Raw genomic sequence first — 19,842 nt, 5'->3', positions numbered from 1 at the left:
TGAAGCTAAAATAACTAAGGATTAAACTAGAGACTAAACAGACGGGAATAAGAAGCTAAAAACTCAAACCTAAAACCAGACATTTCGCCCACAGCTTTGGTGAGCTTCCTCAAAGACCAGAGTCTTCCTCAGGCACTGGAACTTGGTGCTTGTCTTATACAGGTTGTAACTGACTGACCATTGAATTACGGAACATGGTTGTCAGCTGTTAGCCCTACTGGCTCCTTACTCTCTGAGTAACATTTTCCAGGGCTAGTTGCCCTGCATTATTAACTCTCATTATTTCTTCGTTCCTATTCAGATTGTTTGATGCTTATATATTTCTCTACACGTATGTGCATGGTAATGTATACTACTAGACAACAAACTCAGTGTGTTCAAAATCCACTTTATGCCCTGTTGTCACTGAGAGTTCCGCAACTGCTGATTTTTCAATCTGTTGTAAGCAACAGTGTCTTTCATGTTCCTTCACTCAGGTCTGTATACTCATAAGACATAAGAAGAGCCCCGCTGGATCAGGCCAAAGAAAGGCCCATCTAGTCCAGCTTCCTGCATCTCATAGTGGCCCACCAAATGCCCCAGGGAGCACACAAGACCACAAGAGACCTGCATCCTGGTGCCCAAACCTGTCAGCTGAACATAAGGACATAAGAAGAGCCCCGCTGGATCAGGCCAAAGGCCCATCTAGTCCAGCTTCCTGTATCTCCAGCAGCCCACCAAATGCCCCAGGGAGCACACCAGACAACAGACACAACCTACGTCCCGTGCCCTCCCCTGCATCTGGCAATCAGAGGCAGACTGCCTCTGAAACCAAGAGCTTGCACACACCTACTTGTAACCCATAATGAACTTTTCCTCCAGGAATTTGTCCAACCCCCTCTTAAAGGCACCCAGGCAAGACGCCATCACTACTTCCTGTGGCAAAGAGTTCCACAAACTCCTTTTTGTAGCGCCAATGTATACTTCCCAAGGCAACCTGGGATCTGATACACCCCTGCATGTAAACTTGGAACTCTTTCATCTTTTGGTGATCACAGGATCTTGCTGTTGATTTGTAAATTGTCCTGATATTGACCTTCTGCAGCAGTCTTCCTATACGATCTGTGACATGTTTGATATAGGGGAGAAAGGCCCTGGGCCTTTGGTGCTAGTGACTCCCGTTCTTTTTGAGATTCATTCCTTTGGGAAGCTCATTTAATCTCTTGCTTTGCGTAACCATTAGCTTGTCAAGTTTGTTCCTTCTAGGGGCCTTTCTGCCCTATAAGGGGCTCATGTTAACAACCTCCTGGCTACCCGGTTAGGGAAGAGAAACCAGAGGACTGCCACAGATTGCCTGAGGGTGTTGTGGCAAACGTCCTAGCTCTCCAAAGCAGTGCCATCTTGGATCTCGCGCCACCCCCAAGATGGAGGCACCGGGTAGTAGAGGCTGCCTCGAGAGAAGGGCGCCGTGACCACATTACGTTTGGGAACCGCTTCCCTAGGTAGATTCCCCTAGACTTACCCAGTAGGGCTGTAGCCAGTGGGTACACTGTCCAAGCTACAAATCGTGGGGGGAAAGTTTTCCAAAGAGTGCCTCGTTTCCATGAAAGAGCTTGCACGTGTTACAAGCCCTGGATGCTCCTCTCGCATCGACGTAAGGCGCAATCCTAACTTGCGCTGCAAGCAGACAGGCTAGTGCGCATGGTGTCAGCTGCATCCAGCACAAGTTTGGGGCCAAAGCTGCACAGCCTGAAGCAAGGGAAGCTTTTTCCACTTACGCCATGTCACACTGCATAGATTACAATGGGTATGCTCAGATCTGTGCCCGGGAATGGAGGTCAGGATCCGGCATAACCACTTACCTCCCGCTCCCCGCCTGCCCTCCCCTGCCTCGAAACACCTCCCTGCCTCCCCACCACACACACTCACCCCCCAACCCTGTGTTAGCTGAACTTGGCTGACGCCCTTCCTCCCCGGGCTCTTGTCGGTATGGAAATTGGCACTAAATCGCCACATATCTCTCCGGAAAGTGGGCACTAAAGTGCTTTATGCACTTTGAGACACTTTCAGGCTGGTGCAATGGACGTGTCAGCCCAAGTGACGGCAGGATTGGCGCCATAGTGTCTGAGTGCAATCCCCAGGCAGAATGCTGCCCAATGGCGGCCTGGTAGGGCAGAGAGGGGGGAAGGAAGGGGGGGGGGGGGGGGTCTGGGGGGTGAGGTCTAGGGCACGGGGTAGCCGTGGGGGGGGGGGGGGGGGGGGGGGGGGGGGGGGGCTGAGAAGGAGGGAGAAGAGAAAAGGTTCTCGAATCAGCAGAGAGACCAGCTCTGAAGCTACGTTCTTAGAACAGCGCCTTGCTGGGAAGCGGTGTGCGTCGGGGGTCCAGCAGCAGGATGTGGGATGCCCTCAACTCGCCTCAACTCCCGATTCTCTGCCCAGACCTTTGCAAGTCAGCAAGAAGCAGCAGATGGAACAAGTTAGGGTCCAGTGAGCTGCTCCCATCTGATTCAAGTTATTATTGAACGGTCGTGGTTGACTGGCAGGGGACCAGGAGTCTTCTTTGGCCAGGCTGCTGTTCCTACTCAAACAGCATTTTGGGCTCGGGATACCATCTTGCAGACAGCTTCCCTCCTTTTTATTTTGTATTGTTTCGATTTCATGGTACAGTGTGCCCTCAGTATCGCATTCTAGGACTTCCACGCGGATACCGATTTCCGTGATAATCAATCGCGGAACGCCTCACGTGACATCTGGCACCTCGAGGCAGGGCGCGCAAGACTGCTTTTTCAGGACAGACTCCAAGTAAGGCCTGGGTGTGTTTGGTGGTGTTGGTGTGGTTGTTAGCAGACAGACCATGTCGGACCCTCACACATTTTGGAGTCAGCCAGATAAAACATAAGTCCCTCCACGGCCAGCTATTTTTTCCTTTTGCCACCAGAAATTTAGAGGTGAGCCAGGCTACCTTAAATTGTAAACATTCAGATGATATTTCATCATTTTATTTGGGGTAACTCTAAGAACTGAAGACCCATCATTGTGAGGTGCTGGAAGCTGGACTAGACAGACCTTTGGCCTGATCCAGCGGGGCTATTCTTAGGTTCTTATGCGAGTAGGGTAGTTATCGAGGCTAAATCACTCCCAAAATTTAGCCTTGAGGAAGTTAGCCTTTGGGGCATAAGAACATAAGAAAAGCCCTGCAGGATCAGACCAGAGGCCCATCTAGTCCAGTTTCCTGTATCCTGCAGTGTCCCACCAGGTGCCTCAGGGAATACTCAAGACAACAAGATACCTGTATCCTGTTGCATCAGGGAGACAGACCAGGGACAGACTGCACTTGCTCCGGTGTGGAAGGGATTGTCACTCCCGATTGGCCTTTTCAGCCACACTAGACGCTGTGCCAGAACCACCTTTCAGAGCGCGATACCAGAGTCTTTCGAGACTGAAGGTTGCCAATACAATGTGTGTGCCCTTCATGGTTTGTCACCTGTGATGGACATCGATCTGTCCAATCCCCCTTTAAAGGCATCTAGGCCAGGCGCCATCGCCACATCCAGTGGCGAGAAGTTCCACAGATTAATGCCAAGCTGGGTCAAGAAATATTCCTTTTGTCTGTTCTAAGCTCAATTTTAATGGATGTCCCCTGGTTCTGGTGTTGCGCAAAAGGGTCAAGGACTTCCTAAATCCATCTCTATCCATCCCCTGCCTATGTCGTCGTCCTCCCTTTAGAGCCCCAAAAGGCAGAGGTGGATCAGGAAATTGTGGAGCCAGGCATATCTATATGCGGAGAGGAAGAGGATGGGGTTAAGCAAGGAAGAGGATGGGGTTTTAGGGGCAGGACTAGTGGGGTGCAGGGAAGAAGTGAAAAGGGGGCACACTGCTAGGCAAAGGAAAACAGACTCCAGGAGTGGCGGGGGGGCTGCATGAAAAAACAACAACAGTGCAATAAGGGAATATGCAGATCACCTGATCACCTTTCAGTCCATGCTCTCCAGGATTTCCCATCAGCCCCCTAGAACACAAGAGACGAGAAGGTGACCAGAGGAACCCGGCACTGCTCCCCCATTGCATGGGATTTCTGACCCTGTGGGATCCGAAGTCCCTCCTGACCTTAGGGCAGGGCTGCCAATTGCTCCGCCCCCCTCCTTTGAACCTTTCTCCAGTGTTTTCTCAGGCAGCAAAAGTTCATCTTAGCCCAGTTTAGGTCCGTTGTTGAACTCTGCCCCCTCCCTGCTGGCATCATCAGATTCCACCCCCCCCCCCTTTTGCAGAGGTCACATTGTATGACACCACCAGATCCTGACGTGGTACCCTTAGATCTAGGTACGAACTAACCCCCACGTCCACACACACACACACACAACCACCGCTTCTGCTGCTTCCTGAAACTCCGACACAAGGGGAACATCTTGTGAATGATAAGAACCTCAGAAAAGCCCTGTTGGAGCAGGTCAATCTAGTCCAGCTTTCTGCATCTCACCGTGGCCCCACCAGACAGATGCCTCAGGGGGCACACAAGACAACAAGAGAGCTGCATCCTGGTGCCCTCCCTGTGCACCTGGAATTCAGAGACAGCCGAATTCTAGAACCGGGAGGTTTGGCACGCACTCGTCAACGGCTTTGTAACCTGCAATGGACATTTCCTCCAATCCCCTTTTAAAGGCATCTAGGCCAGATACCATTGCCAATAACCTGTGGCAGGGAGTTCCACAGGACTAATCACACACTGGGTAAAGAAGTATTTTCTTTTGTCTGGGATGCCAGACAAAACTCTCAGGGTTCCCAGGTAATGCTGGATCTCAGGTAATCTCCCAGGTAATGCTGGATCTCAGGTAATCTCCCAGGTAATGCTGGATCTCAGGTAATCTCCCAGGTAATGCTGGATCTCAGACAAAACTCTCTAGGTAATGCTTGAAAAGTAGTGAAAGATCTTGGGCTTGGCTTCACCCGTCAGGCTGTGGAAGGAGAGGGGGAAAACTGCACTGCAGCCAGATGGGGCTGAAGATCAGGTAGACAATGATCAAGCGCTCCAAAGAGGGTAGGATGTTAGGGCATTTATGGCCAGACAGGATTCAAGGACAGGCAAGGCAGGAGCGTTCATGCAGGTAACTGGGGACAAATTGCTCAGACTGATTCCTGGAAGTGCTGGGAGCAGGTGTTAAATAGAGCCAGGCAGGTCCCTATTGGCTCCTCAGGTAACCTGTGGTAAAAGAGGAGCAGTACCAGTTCTGACCATTCAAAGGGGGGCGCTGCAGAGCAGTGACGATCAGGTTCTGTCCACCTAAGAGAGGCCTTGGGGGCAGAAAGTCCAGTACCTAAGCTCTGCTGAAGGCCCACAGCGCCTTACAGGCACACAACATTTTACAAATTAAAAGATGGGTGATAAACCATCATTTCCAGCTCAGGCGATAGAACGCTTCTCTGTACAAGAAAGAACTTCCAGCAGATCTTCTGCACTCCTGAAACTATAGTCCTTCCACAGCGGCAGCCACTCACCTTCAGTCCTTTGGGTCCGGGGAAACCGAGTGGTCCGACAGCACCCATGTCACCCTGGTACGAGAGACAGAACAAGTCAAGTTTTGTGAGGGGCACAGCTGAACAAGCCCTGGGAAAACTTGTTAACTGCACCAACAGACCTCAACTGCATAGCCATCAGTTGGAAAATTCCCACAGTCCAGAGGACTAGAAACTTATTCTGAAAAAATAACAACTACTCCCAGTTCACCCAAATCAAACTGCAGTGTTGGTTGAATCCATTTCACGTGCGATAAATGCCTTGGATAATCCCCATTGTATTCCACATGACATGATTTTCCCAAGTCACAAGGAAGTACAGTGGGCTCTGAGCATCCGCAGACAACAAGCCTACATCTTAGAGGGTCTCCCAGCTTGGATGGGAGACCGCCTGGGAATACCGGGTGCTGTAGGCTTATACCATGATCTCGGAAGCTAAGCAGGGTCAGGCCTGGTTAGTACTTGGATGGGAGACCGCCTGGGAATACCGGGTGCTGTAGGCTTATACCATGATCTCGGAAGCTAAGCAGGGTCAGGCCTCGTTAGTACTTGGATGGGAGACCGCCTGGGAATACCGGGTGCTGTAGGCTTATACCATGATCTCGGAAGCTAAGCAGGGTCAGGCCTGGTTAGTACTTGGATAGGAGACCGCCCTGGAATACCGGGTGCTGTAGGCTTATACCGTAGTCTTTCAAGACTGAAGGTTGCCAACCATTATTAACTGAGCACCCTTTTGCAGTCTGCAAAAGGCATGCTCAGCTCTCCCCCCCCCCCCCACCGAGATGCAGCCCTTCCTATAAGTGCGGGCACAAATCTAGGATTTGGACCAGAATTTAAAAGCCCACAATCAAGAATGGTCCTTCTTCTCTTCGTCCAGGGAAGGAAGCCAGCAACACACTGTGTAAACAAGCAAGGAGCTTCTGCTTTGGGCAAATGTTTCAGGCTGCAGGCACCCCATCAGCGTCAGAGCTGCGGCTGCCCGAGAACAGATCCCTTTTTCATGCCCCAGTCAGAGGACTTCTTGCAAGAAAGGCTTTGCTTCATTCAGCTGGCCATGAATGGCGGCAGCTCTGATTACCTCTCATGGGTCGTGCTGGCTGTGGACACGCAAAACCGAGAGCCAGAAGGGAAATCACCAGGCCCCCTTGGTCCTCTGGATACCCAGAATCAAGAGGAGGTATCCAGAGGCATTCAAGTCAAGGGGTGCCACGACGGGTTTCCCTATGCCTCAGGGAGGGGAGGTCTATCTGTGGCTATCAAGGATACATAGCCAGAGAAATTTATCACAGATGCTGACAGATTATGCACCCACAATGCAGAGGGAGGTGGGCGGCCAAGATGGCAGAATTTTGAGCTGTTCCACTTCAGACTGGGGGGGGGGACATATTCTTGAACCCCCCTCCATGCAAAAACACGCCCTGCCTTAAGCAAACCACTTAAGTGGTGCTAAATCTTTCCTCCGATGGGCTCGTTGACTACCTGCAACGCGAGAGGGACTGGTGTGCAGATTCACTAGGGGAAACCTTCACAAACACAACTCCACCATCTGCAGTCTAAACTTCTCTTGCCTCAGTTTGCCAACCTTAGGTCTGTGGAATGGGTGGATGGGAGCCTTGAGACCCGGTCTAAAGCATGCCACTTGATGAGGTAGTGGAATGGATACTACTGCTCTAGATGGGCCTTTGGCCTGACCCAGCAGAGCTCTTCAATGACCCGGGTCTGGGTTGTTCAACTTCAGGGGCCCACAATTTCAGGTGTTCACATGGAAATGTGAACTGTATGTGAAATATATTCACTCTTGTGGGTGTGCATGCATGTGTAATAGTGAAAAAGCAAGCACATCAGGAAGAAAATTAAGTTATAACACTGACATGTTAACTTTATGGGTGGAAGGAATGGTCCATGTATGTATGTACGTATCTTGCAGATTCTCCCAAGGGGAACCTATCTGGTTCCTTGTTGGATTGTCTTATTCCTGGGAGGTAGATTAGGCTGAAAGAAACCAAGGGACTGATCATAAGAACATAAGAACAGCCCCACTGGATCAGGCCACAGGCCCATCTAGTCCAGCTTCCTGTATCTCACAGCGGCCCATCAAATGCCCCAGGGAGCACACCAGATAACAAGAGACCTCATCCTGGTGCCCTCCCTTGCATCTGGCATTCTGACATAGCCCATTTCTAAAATCAGGAGGTTGCACATACGCATCACGGCTTGTAACCCGTAATGGATTTTTCCTCCAGAAACTTGTCCAATCCGCTTTTAAAGGTGTCCAGGCCAGATGCTGTCACCACATCCTGTGGCAAGGGGTTCCACAGACCAACCACACGCTGAGTAAAGAAATATTTTCTTCTGTCTGTTCTAACTCTCCCAACACTCCAAAGTCAGTGTGGGACAGTCTGAGAGCCAGGACGGTGTCACAGTTCTGGAGTTAGACCGACAAGATCCAGGTTCAAATCCTTGTTCAGCCACAAAGCACCCTGGGTCTCCTTGGGTCAGTCATCATCTCTCAGCCTCCCTTACCACACAGCGTTGTTATGAAGATAAAAGGAGGGGAGAAACACCAACCCTGAGCTCCCTGGAGAAGGGTGGTACAAAAATGTGAAAAAATAAAGCTGTTTAATAAGCTCCACAGTGGAGTGGCAATGTGAACCTGTCCCTTCCTTCATCTTCACAACAGCCCTGAAAGGTAGACTAGGATGAGAGAAATTGAGCGGCTGGCCCCACGTCACCAAGTGAGCTTCAAGGCCAAGGACAGATGTGAAACTGGGGCTCCATGCTCCAAATCCAGAACGAAGCCTCTGCTTGCAGTCGGGTGGTCCTGTACAGACCGCTCAGCAAATTACCCTTGTTGCAGAGAATGGATGAGCTCCGGTCTCAGCAGAGACCCCTACCCTTTGCAGCCCGCTTGCCTGCTACCCACTGCCCCAAACCGAAACTCTTGCATGGCTGTTTCGGCCATTCCGAAACATAGAGACTTGCAGACTCTGTTTTCCTGGCACAACCCCGGCTGAAATGTGACAAACCGGTCCAGACCCAAGTTCCTGCGTAGACTTCACCGGTGCCTTGGCAAAGGTTAACAGCCTCCAGCCCCCAGCCCCCCGGCGCATAACAACCCTGCCGTCCTCTCCTGTACTTACAATGAGCCCGTGAACTCCAGGAGGGCCCAGGGCTCCCACGTCTCCCTAAAAGGAAAGAAAGATCAACACAGTTACGAGCTCTGCTGTCGACCAAAAGGAAGCTCACTGTTGTGCGGGCTTGGAGGGGAAGGGGGCCGGGCAATCTCCCACTTCCATCTTCGGGGGAGCTTGTTACGGAAGGAGGGCCAGACAGAAGGCTTCTTGTTCTTCTCCTGCAGTTCAGAGCGAGAAGGAGACCGTCTTCCCCTTCCAGGACCGGGACAGGAGAGAAGAAGGATTTCAGTGTGCAGCTCGCAGGGAGGAGGAGGAGGAGCAGAGGAAGAAAGGAAGCATTTTGTCCAGCAGAAAAGTCACAAAGCCATTGCAGTGATTGTCCCTCCTTATCTAGGACGGTCCCTATTAGTGCCGGCTTTCAGTTAACGGTCCAATGGCTCCAAATTGGACCCCGTGCCGAAGGGCTCCCCCTGCACTTGGATAAAAATAATAAAGTAAATGAATATTTTTTTATTCATTTATTTGTTCATTTATTCATTTCTTTTTTATTCATTTATTATTTTTACGCCACAGTCGCTAAAGAAAGTGTTTTTATAACTCTTGACTTTTCTAAGGTCCTCTACTTGCGGGCTTACAGGGGTGCACTTTTACATTCAAATCTGCTTAGATCCACACCGGCCATAAGAACGTAAGAACAGCCCCACTGGATCAGGCCATAGGCCCATCTAGTCCAGCTTCCTGTATCTCACAGCGGCCCCACCAAATGCCCCAGGGAGCACACCAGATAACAAGAGACCTCATCCTGGTGCCCTCCCTTGTCAACTGAACATAAGAACAGCCCCACTGGATCAGGCCATAGGCCCATCTAGTCCAGCTTCCTGTATCTCACAGCGGCCCACCAAATGCCCCAGGGAGCACACAAGGTAACAAGAGACCTGCATCCTGGTGCCCTCCCTTGTCAGCTGAACATAAGAACAGCCCCACTGGATCAGGCCATAGGCCCATCTAGTCCAGCTTCCTGTATCTCACAGCGGCCCACCAAATGCCCCAGGGAGCACACCAGATCACAAGAGACCTCATCCTGGTGCCCTCCCTTGCATCTGGCATTCTGACATAGCCCATTTCTAAAATCAGGAGGTTGCTCATACGCATCATGGCTTGTACCCCATAATGGATTTTTCCTCCAGAAACTTGTCCAATCCCCTTTTAAAGGCGTCCAGGCCAGACGCCATCACCACTTCCTGTGGCACGGGGTTCCACAGACCGACCACACACTGAGTAAAGACATATTTTCTAGTCTCCCAACATTCAAATTTAGTGGATGTCCCCTGGTTCTGGTGTTATGTGAGAGTGTAAAGAGCATCTCTCTATCTACTCTGTCCACCCCATTAATTCACACACACTTTTTAAGCGCACAGTTTGACGGTCTTCCATTCTACCACAGAGATATCAAGTCGGTCATAAACGCTCTCTAAGACCTTGGCTGTGAACCTGGGGCCCTGCAAAACATGTTTGCAATTGGGCCCCACATCTCCTAAGACCAGGACTGGTCCCTATTTTTCAACATCCGTCCCTGTGACCCAGACACGTAATGACTCATCAGAGACCAAGCTGAGATTTAGGGCATCCCAGGTTCTAATCTCGCCTCTGCCTCGAACCTAGGCAAAGCATGTCTGCCTCAGTCTTCCCTATCTGCAAAATGGAGCCAATAATACCTAGTGGTGTTGCTAAGGGGGTGCGGGGCGCACTGGGTGACTCGCACAAGGGGGGTGACACCACTACTGGCCAAAATTTTTAAAACCTTGGTACTTTCAAATAATGCCATCATGTTATATATCATTTGATGCGTACTTTCATACAGAATGCAATGACAAAAATAGCGTTGAAATATCTCTAATCTATCAAAAGTTATCGCCCCCCCAAAAAACAGTGGGGGCGGGGCAATGGTACTTCACCACACCCACCACCCGGGTCATTGCCCCACCAACTGCATGGGAGGAGGTCCATCACGGGGGGCGTCGTGCTGGCCTTCCACACCAGCTGACGCAAAACCTAGTGTCACCCATGCCAAATATGGATACTGTATCTCACGGATAACCAAATTGGCGGAGGGACACAGTGGCAAAATGGCAGTGCCTTTCAGAAGCATCTGGGAGGTCTTCTGAGGTGCAAGGAGGAGGCACAAGTCCTTCTGCATCTCAGAAGGACCACATCTAGGCCTGAGGCGCTCCAGCTGCAAGCTCAGTATCCGCAGATCTTCAAATCTGCTGACGCAGAGTTCATGGATAAGGAGGGCCTACCGTATAGGGAACTGTCTTATATTCTTAGCAAGTCTGTTTGGTATCACCTGCCCTGACTGGCAGCAGCGCTCCAGAGTTCCAGGCACTGACCGGCAGCACCTCTCCAGGGGTTCAGGTCAGGGTCGTTCCCAGCCCTTCCCAAGATCTCTAGACCACCGTCATTGTCACAGAAAAAGGAGGCTACTGGGGTAGGAAAGCAGGGCTCCACAGTTACAGCCGCCTAGGCCAGGGGCCCTACACATGCCTGATCTTGGCTGATCTCAGAAGCTAAGCAGGGTCAGGCCTGGTTAGTACTTGGATGGGAGACTGCCTGGGAATACCGGGTGCTGTAGGCTTATACCATGATCTCGGAAGCTAAGCAGGGTCAGGCCTGGTTAGTACTTGGATGGGAGACCGCCTGGGAATACCGGGGGCTGTAGGCTTATACCATGATCTCGGAAGCTAAGCAGGATCAGGCCTGGTTAGTACTTGGATGGGAGACCACCTGGGAATACCAGGTGCTGTAGGCGTCTACCATGATCTCGGAAGCTAAGCAGGGTCAGGCCTGGTTAGTACTTGGATGGGAGACCGCCTGGGAATACCGGGGGCTGTAGGCTTATACCATGATCTCGGAAGCTAAGCAGGATCAGGCCTGGTTAGTACTTGGATGGGAGACCGCCTGGGAATACCGGGTGCGGTAGGCTTATACCATAGTCTTTCCAGACTGAAAGTTGCCAACCACAGTTACAGCCCCTTTGCCCACTTGCCCTCTCCAGCATCCCAAATTCAGCTGAACCTGGAGGTTCGCCTATCGCCACAGATAGTCCTGTGCTATGTGAGAAAGGTCATTCGGCCTGTGGGAGGTTGCGCCACGCAAAACCTGGAGACTCTCCTCAACTGGAGGGGTAGGAAACAGAGCCACGTGGACATTTTTTTCTGATATGCGGCGCAGGCAAAGCTAACTGAAGAGGGAGAGACCCACGTGAGGTCCCACAAGATGTGGGAACACAGAGAGCATGAAACCACCCACATCCAGCGGCAGAGGAAGAAAGAACTAAGAGCCCAGAGTGCACACTCATTTCTAGAAGGGGAGGGGGGAAAGGACCAAAACCCTGGACCCCCGGCTGTGGTTTTGGTTCACATTCCTCCCAGCAAATTCAAACGCTGTTCCACGAATTTGGCTGGAATGCCGTCCATCTGAGGCTTCGTGGTCTGGGCCTTGCCAAATTTCTCCTCCTTCAAATGAGTCGCGGCCGCCTGTTTCCAGTCTGCGCGCTAAGTGCCATGCAGAAAAGGATTAAGGCCTTTGGGCTGGGCAGCTCAGGGGGCCGGTCTCTCCCACAGCCCAGGCACAGAACTTCCAAAACATGACCTACGAGATCCTTGCCGGATTAAACCTTTTAGAGCAAAGCTAAGGAAACCTCGAGAACGTGACAAACACAAGGATAGGACCTTGGGATACAAGCGACTGGTCACTTAACACTGGAGACATTCCCGATTGTCTGGAAGACTTTGGTGAATGGTGCCTGTGGAACTCCCTGCCTCAGGAGTTCCAGCCACCCCCTTCGCTGCCAGTTCTCTGACGCTGGGTAAAGCCCAATCTTTCTCCGCAGTTCTTTGCAGATCGGCTCCGACACTGCCCGCTGGCGTTGTCTTGTTTGTATTTTGCTGCCCTCTCTTGTTGCGAGGGATGGTGGTGATACTTTACCTTAATCGTGGTTTGTTTAGACTCTGCCAGCCACCCCGAATCACAAGATCAGGGCAAGACACAATTTAAAAAAATCAAGAAAATACCTGTGGAGCAGCTGAGTGATGCTACCTCACATTCTTGAGCCTGTTTGCAAGGCCAACTAGCGTAGTGGTTTCCTAATTGTGCACCGTGGAACCACGGTACACTCACAGGGGCACCACAGGAAGTCCACAGTGGACCCCCCCTACCGGCCCAGTTGAGCACTTCCATCTTGGATCATATGAAATCTCACTGGATCCAAGATGCCATCTTGGAACTTGCAAGATTTGGGTGCCATCGTCACGGATCTCCACGAGACCTCACAAGATCCACGGGGGATCCATTCCAGGACCCACCACGTATACTGGATATTTAAATTTATGGCTGGAGGTTCTCTGAGGCCCTCAGTGGACAGGACATCTCTGTGCCCACATTCCTCTGCCGTTCCTCAAGGGTGCCTGAGTGCACTTTTCAGATGCTACAGGAGGGCCAAAGGGCCACACCAGCACATGAGGCTGAGCCTGTCACAGCTGCTGGTGAGCTGAGCTTTTGTTCCAGAATTAACCACTGGAAAACAGTGATCTGCAGGGAACATTTGGCTGCTGGTCTGAGGTTTTGCCCACCTTGGAAGGAAGCAATGGAAGGAAACACCTTGGAAGGAAGGATGCACCTTTTGCCCACCTTGGAAGGAAGCAATGCATCCCAGTATGAGAGGCGGTCCTTGGCCCCCTTTATTATGGGGACCACATGCCATAAGAACATAAAAACATAAGAACAGCCCCACTGGATCAGGCCATAGGCCCATCTAGTCCAGCTTCCTGTATCTCACAGCGGCCCACCAAATGCCCCAGGGAGCACACCAGATCACAAGAGACCTCATCCTGGTGCCCTCCCTTGCATCTGGCATTCTGACATAGCCCATTTCTAAAATCAGGAGGTTGCGCATACACATCATGGCTTGTAACCCCGTAATGGATTTTTCCTCCAGAAACTTGTCCAATCCCCTTTTAAAGGCGTCCAGGCTAGACGCCGTCACCACATCCTGTGGCAAGGAGTTCCGCAGACCAACCACGCGCTGAGTAAAGAAATATTTTCTCTTGTCTGTTCTAACTCTCCCAACACTCCATTTTAGTGGATGTCCCCTGGTTCTGGTGTTATGTGAGAGTGTAAAGAGCATCTCCCTATCCATCCCATGCATAATTTTGTACGCTTCAGTCATGTCCCCCCTCAGGCGTCTCTTTTCTAGGCTGAAGAGGCCCAAATGCCGTAGCCTTTCCTCATAAGGAAGGTGCCCCAGCCCCGTAATCATCTTAGTCGCTCTCTTTTGCACCTTTTCCATTTCCACTATGCCATGGTTCTGTCTGGCTTGACCTCACCAGAGATAGAGGCGGCTGGTGCATAACCACTGACAAAATCTTGTAAAAACCAATCTGGTGAGGGACTGCACTGGGGACGCAAGGAAACCATCTTAAGGTCACTTGGGGCCTGCCTCGGTTACGTGGACTGTGGGCAGGCTAAAGTGGCCACTTCTGGCCTTCCGGGGCTGCAACCCAAGCCACTGAGTGGAACTCAGCCCTTTTATTTTCACACCAGCAGCTATAATTAGAGCTATTGGCTATGCGCGGAGTGGCTTTCCAAAGCAATCATGCTCTTGAGCCGTGCAAACCACCAGAAAGAACAGCTGGGCGAGTGGCAAAAAAGAAAAAGAGAAGGAAAATATGAAGAAGATGAACCCCAAATGGGGAATTAAGGGGTTGCAGAGGGGTAGGAAAGCACTCTGTCAATCTGAATCCAGTTTTCGGACCAGGATCCAGTTTTTATCAAAGGTGGCATTTCAAAACTGACTTGGCAGAAGGCAACGGGCAACAGACCGACCAACTTTCTGGAGACCGTGAACAAGAGAGGCAAATGCTATGCTGGGGCTGAGCAGCTGTGAGAGGTCAAAGGTTGGAACCAGGACGCAAGAGTCCGGAGCCAAGACGGGGACGCGAGCCGGAAGTCCCGATAGGTTTCCAGCACCTCCAAAGAGTGTCAAGTCTCCAAAAACGGGCATTTGCCTTCCAGGTGATGACAGAAAATAGTCCTGGAAGTCTGAACAGGAATTTTCAGTATTACATCACATTGGGAAAAGAAAATAGCTCCAGGAATCGCTTCAGCCAGAGAGTTGGCAACCCTCGGCCAGGAACACGCCAGGCCTCTGAGCCAGGAGTCCTAGATAAGTCCCAGAGACAAGGAGGCCCTGTGACTCCGGCACAAGTCCAGCCAAGACAGGAAGCTCTGAGACCCCCCCCCCCTTCCTGTCCAGTAAGGGCAGTCGCCTAGGGCAGTCGCCTGGGTCAGTCCACAGTCTCATTTCTACATCCAGCAGTTGGCTACACGGGGCAGCTGCTTGCTCCATCCTCAAGCAGTGTCCGGCACGATAATTACCCCAAAAAGTTTGATTCCACCAAAATTGCAGAGTTCAAGAACCGGTTTCCACATGTGCCTCTCTTGTGGGGCTGAACCCCCTCTAGTCGCTTGTGTGAACACCCCTCCATGTCGACATCTCCCTGCAAGGCTTGGGAAGGAGGGGGGGAAGGTGGTAGAGTGATAGAGGGGGCATGTTTTGCATGCCAAAATCCCAGGTTCTAACTCCAGCTGAAAGAATGTCAAGTAACTCAGCCTGGAACGTGTTTAAGGAGACAGCGCAATCTGGGCAGGCAAGCCTGGCTTAAATAAAGAAATAAATTTTTATTTTTATTTGGTTTATACTTCGCCTTTCTCCCCGAAGGGCACGCATGAGCTAAATGCATGAGCAGTTCAATGACCCTATTGTAGGACCCCAAAAGTTTAAAAAGAAAAAGCCCCTTTTGCCTTTTCTCCTTTCTGCTCCATCCATTAAATCAATACACACACACACACACAAACACAGAGGGTACCCGGAGAGTTGCCAACAAGCTTGAATGTGCTACTGTGGGAGAAAACAAGCAAGGGAGAAAACAGGCAGGGACGCCTTTGCAACAAAAGCCAGCAGGGAGTGTGAACTCTGTTTGCCCAATAATAAAAAAGACAGTGCTTGTGTTGTCAGTCAGCTTGTGTTGCTGGGGAGGCAGCAAGGAGACTTGCCTCCAACCGGTTAGGCTGGAATCATGGGTGTCTTCCAATTTAAAAAAAGCAGGGCAGCTGGCTAGCCAATCAAAAAACAGCAGGGCGCCTGCATCAGCAAGCTCTGGGGAGGCAGCAGGAAGAGTTGCCTCTCTTCTGTTTAAAAAAAACAACAAACAAACCTATAAATAAAGCAGGGAGCCTTGCTCTTTAAAGCACCAAGAGATGCAGTTTATTGGTTGCCTAGCTGCTTGGGGTTCTCCTGATCTAGCACCTGTACTGTAAGAGCAAGAAACAAGCTTGCTAATGACAAAAATGGAAGGTAATGTGTGTGGGGGACGGCAGGACAGAAAACCGCAGATAACTGAATCTGCGGATACCAGATCCGTGAATACCAGGGACACCTGAATTGTTTAGTGCTGGCACAGCAGCCAAGAAACCGAGCTGTGGATCAGAAGTTTCCCTTGTGCAGATCTTGCGCCTGCCGGGAAATGCCTCCGTGGCCTTAGGCAAAGCCATGCCCTCCCGGCCTCAGTCTTCCTCAGCTGTGAAATGGGAATAAAAAGTCCCAATTTGTGCTAACAGGCTGCTTGTAAGGATTATACAGCGTGAACTTGGCAAGAAATACTGTACATAACTATTATTAACAGCTGATTAGAGGATTAGATGGGGCAAATTCGTTCTGAGCCCAGCTCCTCAGATTTCAGGGGCTTGGCCTGAAGGTTAAAGCAAATTGACAATGCCAGGGTTCCTGGCTCACCGCTCTTTTTTTTCACTCCGTCAGTTGTTGATTTGCTAAAAGGCAGCGCAGTTGGCAGAAGGGAACATGAGCAGAGGTGTCAAGCAACATAGGCTCATATAAGGGGATTCTCCTACACCAAAGCGGGCATCCATCATGTAAAGTGTGTTGTTCCAGCACAACATTGCAGTCGCATGAGACACGCAGTGGTCCCAGCCAGCCAGCATAAAAACAAAGCTCATTGTAGTCAGACGACCCAAACATCCTGAGGAAGCAGAGCTTGTAAGAACCCCGACCAAGGAACGTCACCAGAATGTCTTTGGATGTGGTTGGCGCATGTGACCCCTTTGCCAGGCAGAAGGGCTACATCCAGAATTGGGTGGCACACCGTGCCAGGGCCTGCCTTGACTTTGAAGACAACCCCCTCCTCTCTTAAGATTGGTGGAGGGTTGTCCTTGGAGGGTGACAACAAACCCTTCGCCTTCTGCAGCAGCCATGTTCCAATCCAGCACCCCAATGTGGGATATTGGGGAGGGGGGGAAATGGCAGTTGATAGCAGAAGATTGGCTGAGCCAAACTCTGTCCAGGGCAGGAGGGAGGGGGCCAAGGGCAGGCGTCAAACACAACCCCAACAGTGGCAGTTGCTTAGCTAAAGCATCTTGCACCCAGGGCCTCCCGTACACCCTAAAAACCAGAAGTGTCTTCCTAAGGCCTCTACAAGGCCTTCTGAAGCCCAGGGAGGCTGCATGAGGGCTCCCTGGGCCTCAGAAGACCTCTGAAAGGCACCCCATTGACACCCCCTCAAGGCGAGGTACTCAAGGCAATTAACCCCTTGGCCCTTCATTAGCTACGTCACTGGGTGCTAGCGCTGACATCTGACCTGCAAAGCCCCTAGATTCAGAACCAGGGTCCGTGACACAAAGGGATGTATATACAGAGGCTGGCCCAGTGAGCGGAGCTCTCATGCAGCCCACCCGCCTGTGTGTCCCATTGGGCCAAAATTGTCTCCCCAGAAACAGTTGGCGGTCTACCCAGAGCGGTTTACTTTCACGTAAATGGCAGCCAGGCTGGGTTGATGGCACCCTTGCAAAGTGCAGCACGTGAAAGTAAACCGCTCTGGGTAGACCGCCAACTGTTTCTGGGGAGACAATTTTGGCCCAATGGGACACACAGGCGGGTGGGCTGCATGAGAGCTCCGCTCACTGGGCCAGGTTGGAAATGTGTGGCACTGGGCACTCTCCTGTCCTCGCAGGATGAAATCCACAATTCCAAAGACAAAATGACCAAGAGCCCTCTGGCCCCTTCAAAGACGAACCCATCAGCATCCCCTCCCATGGACAGCAGGTCATGACACCGGACGTACCCGACGGCTGTCCACGACTGATACCAGCATCAGGTTAGGCTGGAATCATGGGTGTCTTCCAATTTAAAAAAAGCAGGGCAGCTGGCTAGCCAATCAAAAAATAGCAGGGCGCCTGCATCAGCAAGCTCTGGGGAGGCAGCAGGAAGAGTTGCCTCTCTTCTGTTGTTGTTTTTTTTTTCACTCCGCCAGTTGTTGATTTGCTAAAAGACTGACCATCATTGTGGTAGCCACAGAATAGCTCAGCTTCTCCTTTCGAAGTCACTTCCACAAGCCGAACAGGAGTGGGGAGGGGGGAGTCTTCAAATGGCAAGCAGCTCTACCTTTTAAAACACAGGTGACTGCAGTTGGGCTTTTTAATCCATGAGGATTAAAAGGTTCCAGAACCCTCCATGGATACGGGAATCCCAGCCACTACCGTTTTGACGAGCAAACCAGGATCCATGCCGGACCCACGGATATGGGGGCGGGGTGTCACACTCTGTTTCCTTTCATTTAGAGTCTTTGTTTCCCCAGCAAGCAAGGCCAGACAACAGAGGGACAGAGAAGTGACCGCGAGAAGAAGGGACGTGAGTGACTCCGCGCCGACCCCTGGCTTGTTAGATGTTTGACTGAAGCATTTAGCACTTTGTACGAAAGATGGGAACCGATTCAAGAGGGAACTTAAAACAGAGGGAGAGCAGAGGCCACTTCCCAGCGGCCAGCGTGACAGACAGACAGGCGTCCTCCCGGAGAGAGGCGTGAAATCGGAAGAGACCGTTGCCAACTTACCGGGTTGCCATCGATCCCTGGAGGTCCTCGTTCCCCAAAATCTCCAGGAAAGCCCTGAGGAGAGGAGGAAGGGGGGGGGAAGGAGAAGGAAAAAAGTAAAACTTTTGGTTACAAAGGAACACAACGCACAAATGCGCAGGGCAGACCTACAAAATGCATGAGAACGAACACTTCTGTTGGCCCGTGAGAGCTTTGTGGCATTAAACGGTTCGCTCTTCTGCTTTTCGGAGAACACAATTGAAATAGCAAAACGCACACTTAAAAATAGGACATTGATAAGGGAGAAAATGAAGCAGGCCACCCCCCAACACACAACAAATAAACATGACCACTGCGAAACGGTCATCATTTTGTCAATTCACAAACTCCCCCAAACAGGGTCAGCTTTAAGCCACTTGGAAAAATTGCACCCAACTGGGCCCCACGCCCAAGCTCCCCCCATGCCCCGTGCCCTCGACGCCAGTCTTGTCAAATGCACACAACGCCACATCGCAACAGACACCTTCACACCACACTGCAGGTTTTAAAGAGAACCGCGACAATTTTAATTCCCAACCGAAAAAGCCAGTAGCTCGTTCACACTGGTTATGTCTTGACATTTTTTACTGTAATTGAATTACATCATAATTATAGAACAGTGTAAAAAAATTATTCCTCCGGAAAATTTGAACCGGTGATGCCAAATGAAAATATCCCTCAGTTTTCTATTTTCCTTGCCTGCCCCCCCAATTCTAAATTTATCAGCTGTTGGCTGCAGAAAAGACACAGCCTTGGATTGTCACAAGCCAAAACAACCAAGCACCCTGTGGCTTTTTAAAGAGAAACATATTTTATGGTCACGGAAGCTTCCGTGGACAATTGGGTCCACGTCACATGGTCCACGTCACCCAGCACGGCCCTCGCAGGCCAAGCATCCCCCGGTGGAAAGCTGTTCTTCAACACAACTGTTCAGTCCACAACCGCTGAGCTCTCATCAGCCACTGCTCTAGTCTCTCAGGGAGAACTGGGCTGGAGGCAGTGACAACTCTGCCTCCCCTGGGATCACACAACCACCAAGGAACTGGGTGGCACACATCTACGATCACGGGGAGGTGACGCTGACATTGCTGTGAGCTCTAGTTTCTCCCTCTATGCGAGACTATTTACAATAGAGGCACATGAGGCCCTGATGCTATTTTCATTACAGCAGGACAGCGGAGGGAGGCCCTGCCTCACCTGACTGCATGCCCCTCCCTCAGAGAGTCCCTTTGGAATCC

General features: G+C 51.1%; 1 protein-coding gene and 1 long non-coding RNA gene across 2 annotated transcripts in view; both read right to left on the bottom strand.

Moving 5' to 3' along the window:
• NOTCH1 (notch receptor 1) overlaps positions 1-19,842 on the bottom strand; it is a 787,535-nt gene that overhangs the window by 702,664 nt on the left and 65,029 nt on the right. The gene's annotated exons all lie outside the window — the stretch shown is intronic.
• Positions 5,472-18,632, bottom strand: LOC136635418 (uncharacterized). The gene is made up of 3 exons (XR_010793390.1): positions 18,587-18,632; positions 8,631-8,675; positions 5,472-5,526 (listed from the first exon to the last, which is right to left on the bottom strand). It is a non-coding gene; the product is annotated as an uncharacterized lncRNA (long non-coding RNA).

This window comes from Tiliqua scincoides, chromosome 16 (genome assembly GCF_035046505.1).
Source record: "Tiliqua scincoides isolate rTilSci1 chromosome 16, rTilSci1.hap2, whole genome shotgun sequence".
Taxonomy (NCBI): Eukaryota; Metazoa; Chordata; class Lepidosauria; order Squamata; family Scincidae; genus Tiliqua; species Tiliqua scincoides.
This window is presented reverse-complemented; position numbering and strand designations above follow the sequence as displayed.